The sequence below is a fragment of the Tachypleus tridentatus genome, chromosome 9 (assembly GCF_004210375.1).
Source record: "Tachypleus tridentatus isolate NWPU-2018 chromosome 9, ASM421037v1, whole genome shotgun sequence".
In the NCBI taxonomy this organism is placed as follows: Eukaryota; Metazoa; Arthropoda; class Merostomata; order Xiphosura; family Limulidae; genus Tachypleus; species Tachypleus tridentatus.
Genome location: NC_134833.1, coordinates 61,733,816 through 61,743,536, shown reverse-complemented (window position 1 = coordinate 61,743,536; position 9,721 = coordinate 61,733,816). Strand labels below are relative to the sequence as shown.

Below are 9,721 nucleotides of genomic sequence, written 5' to 3'. Positions count from 1 at the left end.
TAGTCTTGTATTTAACAACAAACAAATAACACATGACCATAATAGCCAATATTTGTTTTTGTGTTAATAAAGTTACACTAAAATCCTGTGGTTGAGTCCCCTCGAGGACATGAAATATAAGCCATTGTGGCTTTTCGGACAGACGAGATTGCAGATAGTTGATTGTTTAGCCTTGTATTTAACAACAAACAAATAACACATGACCATAATAGCCAACATTTGTTTTTTGTGTTAATAAAGTTACTCAAACACTTCAATGAATAAGTTCTGAATGGGAATTATTAACTCATTTAAAACTCGTGGAATTATGTAAAATATTTATTTTCACTTTTAAACACTTGAAATTTAAGACAGCTATCCTCATTCAAATATATTGCGTTAATGTAATTTAGAATATATTTTTAATTAATAAAAAATCGACAATGGATTATTTTCCTTTAAACCAGATACCCAAGAAACTGCAACATGTCTTTAAGTTAAAACGACATTTTACTCATTGCTCCACTACAACTTAAAAACCATATGTAATATGCCCCGCAGTGGCTCAGCGGTATGTCTACGGACTTACAACGCTAAAAACCGGGTTTCGATACCCATGGTGGGCAGAGCACAGATAGACCATTGTGTAGCTTTGTGCTTAATTCAAACCAACAACAACAACATGCAATAAAACACTTCAAATTCAACACTTTATAGCTTTATGAAACTTTTATTTCTAGATAAAGGTTTCTGAAAGTTAAACATATTTCAAAAAAGAAGGATACAACGACAGATTCAGATTATTATGTAAAAGATAACATGTGCATGCTGATCCTCATCAGCTGTTAAGTGATCCGTCAAAGCTGTAAATATAAACATTAAGTAAAATAATTAAATATTTATATGAATTAACTTAGTACAAAAACAATTACATTTCATGACATATATCACTCAAGATAATACCAAGTACTGTAGAAAACAAAATACTGACCAATTTTCAGAAACACGGACATAACTTTGTTATATTTCGACTTATACTCTTATGTGTCTTAGTTGCCAGTCTGTATTTATAGTGTTGCCTTTGGTCATCGCCATGCTCATGACGACAACATCATGTTGTGGATGTTGCTGTTTTTATGAATATTTAACCTCAGAAATCATTTTTATACCATTTATTCAACATCTTATAGTAATAGTTTAAACAAATTTTTAGTTATCTTAAACTTAATAATTCAGCTTGTGTTTCACCAATCATTGCAAACTTCTTTCCACGTGATACTTTAATGGTTGTGTAAGAATGATGTGTTTGTTTATCCTGGAACACTATAAGCCTTTGTTAGCACATATAATTTCTTTTATTTTGTTGTTTAAATATTTGTTTTTTTATTTCGTCCAGCTATGCTGGGCTGAGATATTCTATTACTCAACAAAGATGTTAACATTTTTTATCTTCAGCTCCACTGTATTGTGTACATAAATGCCATGATCAGAAAAAGGAACATCAACATTTCTGGAAACGAGTGAAATTTTGAAACTGCTTTAATGTTTTGGTAACACTATAACGTCAAATAATTAGTCATAAAATGTAAAGAAGGATGTAATAAAATGAATTTAGTATCACACTTTAATTCATTATTTATTTGAACAATGCACTGAGTTAACTACTCTCAATCCGCAAGTTTAGTTTCCGAATCATGTTATCGAAAATGTTCACCTTTTCAGGTATGTCGGTGTTACAATTTCAATGTGAATTCCAACATTTAGTGATAAAATGTGGATCGTTAATAGCAGTATTCACAAGCTGTTTTTTCCTTCTAAGCTAGTACATCAAACTTGGGGATGGCTAGCGTAGATAGCCCTCTAGTGATTTTGCAAGAAACTCAACAAACCAAAGTCATTAACTCGTTATTTGCATTGGAAGTTTAATATTTATCATTCTGATTTGTAATCAAATTTGAAAGCGACTGTTGGGAGATTAGTTGGTCTTTTTTTCTGTTAATCGTGGCAACAATGTTAATAGATTTAATATGTAAAAACAAAATGATAATTCTATAAAACGATTTAAGCTGAATATCGACTTCTTATATATTTCCACAACTCTTATATATGCATTTCCGATAATGCTAGCTATTTAATATAATGTTCAATGATGTGTTTTATTTCTATAATGGTGCCATTGTAGTTTTTCATCACAGCTGTAAAATGGAAATCTCAAATTATTCCGTAACTGTTTTAAGCAGTATATAAAATAATATGAAAATAAATATCACAATTAAAAATCAGAATTCTAAGTGCTTTTCTAAGCTGAGAGCGAACTTTAAATTATACTGATTATTTCAAATGACGTTAATAATGAACTTAAAGTTCATACAATCTCATTTTTTACTATTGAAATAGAAACAACAGCAATTTTAGGCAATCTTAGATCATTCTAAACCTAGATTTTAGAATATATTGTTGTGTTAGGTAAATTTCTGTAATCAATCTGAAATAATTCTTTAGGCGTATGCTACATATAAGATAAACATCAAGATTAGAGACACATCCACCCCTAATTTAGAAATGCGAAAGTGTAACCGTTAAATATTTTATTTGTTGTAGAAAGATGAACAATGGACTCTTTTCTTTTTTCGACATGTGCATCTAAACTCGATTTTAGCTTTACAAGCCCTAACAAATATATTGAGCTACTAGTGGATTAAAAGTCATGAAATTTATAATTTGATATTTTATACTTATAATTAAAGAACATGATTCTTATATCCACAAAAATCTGCGTTAAACAGAGTTAAATTTTCTTCTCAGAAAACTTTCTATAAGCAATGAATGTTCCCTAGAAAACATATTTTAAGGTAACATTTTGAAGAATAAATAATCTTGCAAATAGCTTGAGGGGTTAATATTATTTTACTTTTGTACATATTATTTTATTAAAATATACAGCATAAAACAGATCTGATGTAAAAATTATTTTGAGAAACAAATAGTGGTTAATTTCTCAATAGCAAAAAATATATGCATTTTAAAAATTGTCAAAGTAATGATGGCTGAATATCAAAGTGAGATTTTCATGTTAAGTATTTTGAAACTGTGAAATACATCTGAGTCATTGTAATTGTTAATACTCTTTTATATATGTTGTACTTTCCAAAGTGAATAAAACATGCTTTTTCCTAATATATTTCATTAATTAAAATCTTCGTGGTGCCCAAGAGAAGGAATAATTAAACTGAAGAGGTGAACACAGTGCAGTAGCCTATTGTTTATATTACAATAAAAAAAGAGCCCGTCATGGCCAGGTAGGTTAAGGCGTTCGACTCTTAATCTGAGGGTCGCCGGTTCGAATGTCTGTCGTACCAAACGTGCTCGCCCTTTCAGTAGTGGGGGCGTTATAATGCCACGCTCAATCGCACTATTCGTCGCTAAAAGAGTAATACAAGAGTTGGCGGTGGGTGGTGATGACTAGTTGCCTTCCATCTAGTCTTACACTGCAAAAATAGGGACGGCTATCGCAGATAACCGTAGAGTAGCTTGCACAAAATTAAAAAACAAACAAACAAACAATTAACACAATAACAACTAAATTCCATTAATTATTATGCAATGTGTTCTCTTTTACTTATTTTAGTTATCATTGTATAATATACTGTAATAAAATTTGATTATTCTGATGTTCTGTGTCTTTCCAATTTTACAGATTACAAAACCGAATTCAAATGCAAGTTTGCCTAACTTCTAAGATAAAAAAAAATATTTCATCATTTTGTAATGAAAATACTTTTATTACGCAACATGTTCGAAGTAACTTGTCATGATACAAAAAGATTATTCAGTTCAGAAATTATTAATTTTGTTTATTTTGTATTTTATGACTGTTTAAAGTAAACGAGAATTTAAAGTTGTGTTTGTAACACGTTGATATAAGGAATATAGTAAGCAGACGATTTGGTAATAAATGCATAAATAGTATAAGATGAACGGGAAATAGAATACAGAAAAGTTTGTTTGTTTTTTGAATTTCGCACAAAGCAACTCGAGGGCTATCTGTGCTAGCTCTCCCTAATTTAGTAATGTAAGACTAGAGGGAAGGCAGCTAGTCATCACCACCCACCGCCAACTCTTGGGCTACTCTTTTTTCCAACGAATAGTGGGATTGACTGTAACATTATAACGCCCCACGGCTGAAAGGGCGAGCATGTTTGGCGCGACGGGGATGCGAGAAGAATACGATTCGAGGAGCTCGGCCAAAGTAAAATGTGGTAAGAAGGAAAGGCTTAACAATAAATATCGGCCTGATAATTAATATTTTAGAGATAAATGAATTAACAGTAAAATGAAAAAGATCAGAAGGATAATTTATTTCATGAAAGAGAGTTCTAAAGTAATTGAACTAGTCTTAGTGGACTTTCACAAATAAACAAATGATTCTCAGATATACAGCAGAACAAAATGGAGCGGCGAGTTTAAAAAAAATACAGCCGTAGTAATTTAATAATAAAGTAAGTGAGGTATCTTTAGATAGTCATGATTCGTTTTTGTGTGAAGAAAGTTTCTAACACAATTCACATAAATTCTTAGCACGAGTTATCAACTCATTTACATATATGTGTATATACATATATGTAATTTTTATATTTTTTTGTCATTTGAAAGTTATGACTGTTTTATTCATTGAAACGTTCAGAATATTTAAAGAAAGATTGTATTTTCTTTTTAAAATAAGATACGGATAAAACCACAACATGCATTTAAATAAACAATCTCGTTGATCACCACAACTTAAAAACGATATTTAATAAATCACTACAAGCTCAATAGTTTTGTTTTATGAAAGTTTTAATGTCGAGATAAAGGTATTAGAGAGTTAAAAAAGTACCATAAAAGAAGGAAATCAGGATGAATTCAGATTGTATTATAGATAAAATATAGATGTTGGTCCTCATCAGCTCTTCAGTAATCCGTAGTCTGTGTCAATTATATTGTAGTAATTGGTTATTAATATCAATTAAGTTAAAACAGAACTAGTAATATTTCATTATATATTGCATTGAAGTTATTTGATAACAAAATATTATGCAATGTCTTAAAATGAAGACAAAACATTGTATTTTGTGGATTACATAAATTCATATATCTTAATTATAACCACGATAAAGAAAACTTATATATCCTGCATGGTATTTATATTTTCCTGCAGGTAAACATCAGTATTTATTCATATTCTAATTTTTGTGTTTCATTATTTTCGGAGGATCAAATATTTTGTATGTTTTTGTTAATACTGCTTCAATGATACCGTATTTCATTCCTTGTTTGTGTAACTCTAAATGTATAGGAAGTAAACATCACACAATTGTATTTGGTGCCAATTAAACATATGTTTTTCGTTTCATAAGAATCATTCAAAGTGTACTATACCTGAAACTTTATAACAAGGATTACATATCTCATTTACTCACATAATTACAATTCTGACTGTATTTTCTTGAGTGTATTGATACTTATAAGATTTAATACAGCGAATGCCATTTATTTTATAATACGGTATCGTGTTTCGTTTTTCAGTTGTATAACAATAAGTAAGAAATGCATGGCTAAATACATTTTTTACAATTACGAAGAGAAAAAAAAAAAGCTATAGTGAGGGTGATGTATTTTGGTGTTAGTTCCATTGCCAAATACATTTCAGTTTGGAAACACAAAAGTTTACAACGATTCAAATGAAATTAATAAGGAAACTGAAGAACTCAGTTATAGCGAAATGTTAATTTGTAGACAAACATGAGGTGCTTTATCAATCCAGGACTGGCATGACAGATGGTTAGAGCGCTCTGCCTCGTAATCTGAGGGGCGGGGTTCAAATCCCCATAACTCCGTACATGATCGTCCCTTTTATCCGTGGAAGCGTTATAATGTTACATTCAATTCCACTATTCGTCAGTAAAAGAGTAGCCCAAGAGTTGGCGGTTGGTGGTGATGACTAGCTACCTTCTCTCTAGTCTTATATTGCTCAATCAGGGACGGCTGGCGCAAATAATCTCTTATTTTCATAACATTAACAACTTAAGAAAATAATAATCAAAGCAGTAGTCTGTGTTAAAAATATCATGAATGGTAATACAAAATGAAAATAATTATCTAATAAACATATTTGCATTATATATTATACATAATAATATTTTTGAAATGAACTGACACGTATAGTTACTAAAACGTCTAAGTGTTATACAAAACGTTATGTTATTGGAAACTACATATGCAAACATTTTAGATGTCATTATAAATAAGTAGTTGTAAATAAATATATAATTGTTTAAGGTATTACTAACATATTCAAATATTTTTACCTTATCAAATTAAATCTTCAAATAGAGTATAGAATCTAAATCCTCACGGACTTCTACGGATTTCTCATTGCTACGAAGGTACTATCATTGTCGTTCTTGATGTCGTTGTCATCCTGTATATCTAGATAAATTGAACTTAATGTACAAGATCAAACATTTTAACGAATACAAAATGTATTTGTTAACAGCTTCAAGACTGGTTTATAGTTCTGTGGTAGAAGTATATCGCATAAATCGATCTCCTATAATGTACTGGATAACTAATTTGTTCTAAATTTCTGTCAGGTCCCAACCATAATTACTTTAAACTGATTCATGAGATAGTTGTGATGTATGCTATTTCAATTCAAGTACGTCTTATATTTTCATTTACAATTGTTTATCCAATTTCAAAAGGTCAGCTGTAGTTTATTTTACATATTTTCCAGGTTTATTGAATTCATTTTATTTTTCAACTCAACATTCAGCTTTCAGTCAATCAATATACGAGCGATAAGACTTAGGGCTTATAACGTTTAAATACAGAGTTCGATACGCCTTGAAGAATAGAAGAATCCCCTAATCATATCTTTTATATAGATCAGGTTTCACTCTAGTACATGTACTCTTGTAATAATATAGTTATGTATTGCTATATCTGTACATAATCAAATTAAAAATTAATTATAATTGAATAAATGATCAATTTTAAAGAGGTATTTGCAAGATCGACGTAACAAAACAGAAAAACACTATCAAGTGTAGAAATTAATTCTGGTTAGAAAAATGCGAGTAGTTAATTTTTACATGCATCTCTGACATATTTTATATAAACAAGGGCCCCGAACCCATGGATGAAGCTACATCCATATCTGTATAATAAGTAATAATGTATTCGACAAATGTCTCGTCACCAAATATATATATAGTTATATAAAGAAACCTTAGTTTCATTACCAAGCTTACATTAAACACAAACTGATATAACAATATTCTGATATAACAAGTTATATTCACTTGCTCTGCACAATTTATTCAAGAATTATTGCACCTTTCGACAAAAATTTGCCATTTTACAAACTTAAAACTATACCTACAAATTAGAGATAAAAATACTTTTTTAGATACACAAACTTTTACATTATATCCTGAGACTTTAGCTTTATCATATTTAATTACTATATTCCTGTCTCAGGAACGATATGATTGTCCTAAATTGTATTAGAACGCTTAGTTAAATGTGATTTTTTTTCTGTTTGTTTACAATCAACTTGATCTGTTTATTTAGATATAAACTGTTGCTTATAAACAGAAATTATACAACGGTGTCTTGAACTATAAAATGATAAACTTAATTAAAATAAGGAATATATAAAGAAGAAATGAACATTATAAAGTGTTAGATATGCGGGTATTGTCTGAATATAATAAAATAAAGAATTATTCATAATTAGTTTTGAGTAACTTATGAAATGAAACATTTTCTGGAAATGCAAGAAATTCTTTCAACCACCTTAAAGTTTTCTAAAATATCAATTGTAAATCTATTTTTTTTTATTTCTGCACGTAACAAATTTAAGTTTAAACGTTTAATGAATAATTTTTCCGATTGAGAAATTTCGCAGAAAGAAAAAATTGAAATACTATTCTGCCACACTCAACATCCACTTTCATTGGGTCAAATGAACGCTACAAAAATAATTAAAATATGTAAATAATAATTGAATATAATCAAGAAGGTTTTTCGTTGAAAAAAATGGGTGAGAGTTAGCAGATTCGCGTTCTCAAAACTTTTTCAATATTATAAGTTATTAATTAATGAAAAATAATTAATAACTACTTCAAAGTCCTATCCTCCTCTGCCTATCGATAAAAAAAAAATATTTTCGGTGTACCCTTTTATCTCATTCAGGTTTTCAGGATTGTTTAGATAAATGTATGCATGAGAGACAAACATATTTGATTTAAATAAAGAGAATATTTATTTCTCATTTTATGAACCAGTTTACATAAGAAACTCACAATAAATAAAATAAGTTATCTTATTTTCCTCATTTAATAAACCATACAATATTGTTCTGTATAAAAATGTATAGCTTAATGAAATAATTCCACAAATTGATGTATAATCCCGATGAGAGTGTTTTTCTTATAAAAATGTTTTCAAAGCCACATTGGGCTATCTACTGAGCCCACTAAGGGGAATCGAATCCCTGATTTTAGCGTTGTAAATCGGTAGACATAATGCTGTACAAACGGAGGGCTAAATCCCGATGAACGATGCCTATTCCATTTTCGGAACTGACTCTCAACGTTTTAGAACCATTGAAAATTGCAGTACAGATGGGACAATTTCATTTATTTTTCTGTGATAGTAACGTAGTTTGCTTTAATAATGTCCGAATGCTACACTTTTCTATTCAGTAGGCATAAATATGAAAATAGAATATTTATTTCAAAAATACGAATGGCTTAATATTTTATAAATTAATAAAGTTTGAAAATGAACTTACTGTTCAATCTTTCCCAACCTTCTCCATTTACAAGGTCGATTTTCATCGACGTTAGGATAACCAGCACAGCCAGAGCTACAAATATGTTTTTGTCTTTTCATGAAGAATTCACGTTAGAAAAAAACATTTCTATATCATCCATGCAATAGCTTTCATCCATTAATTTAAACTAATTATAGAATTTGTTATGTTGGTTTTAAGAGTACTTTGCGTGACTCAATAGAAGATGTAAGCAGAAAATGTGAAAACTATAAAATTAAATAAGTGCATTTAATTTAAAGTTGAGTGCGGATTTTCTTACACCACAGTTACATCGTACTATTTGCTGAGCCCACCGAGATGAATCGAACCCCCCCTTTTAGCGTTGTAGACCCGTAAACATTCCGCTGTACTAGCGGGAGACGTTTAAAGTCCCCCTATATTGTTATTAATTAATCTAATGCAGTAGCATGTAATGTTAACTTGTTCAAAATAATAGAAAATCACGAAGATGACAACGAAAATTTGTGAGGGAAGGAAAGTGTTCAAAATATATCGCAGTGTTACGTAATATAGTTTTCTATTTCATTTATAATTACGTATTTGTTTCACATGCTGTAGGAGATAAAGTGTGTAAATGATAATCTCTCTACCCATGTGCTTCAGAATAAAATATATGTGTGTAAATCACAGTATTGTTGCGTTAGCTCACTTTTCTAGAACCTCGCTTAAACGCTTGAAAACAGACGAGCCCAGAGACAATACATTATTGGTTTTGCTTTGATTCATATGGAAGAACTCTATCATACCGTATGGGCGAAAGCACTGTTAGGAAGAATTATGAATTTCAACTTGCAAAATGCTTCCTTTTTGTGTTGATTTTAGTGTTTTCTTACTATAAAATACTTTATTTCTGAATTTGAA

At 29.9% G+C, this 9,721-nt stretch overlaps 1 long non-coding RNA gene across 1 annotated transcript; it reads right to left on the bottom strand.

Moving 5' to 3' along the window:
- Positions 1-714: 714 nt before the first annotated feature.
- Positions 715-9,109, bottom strand: LOC143227102 (uncharacterized). The gene is made up of 3 exons (XR_013014877.1): positions 8,819-9,109; positions 6,327-6,447; positions 715-842 (listed from the first exon to the last, which is right to left on the bottom strand). It is a non-coding gene; the product is annotated as an uncharacterized LOC143227102 (long non-coding RNA).
- Positions 9,110-9,721: the final 612 nt, after the last annotated feature.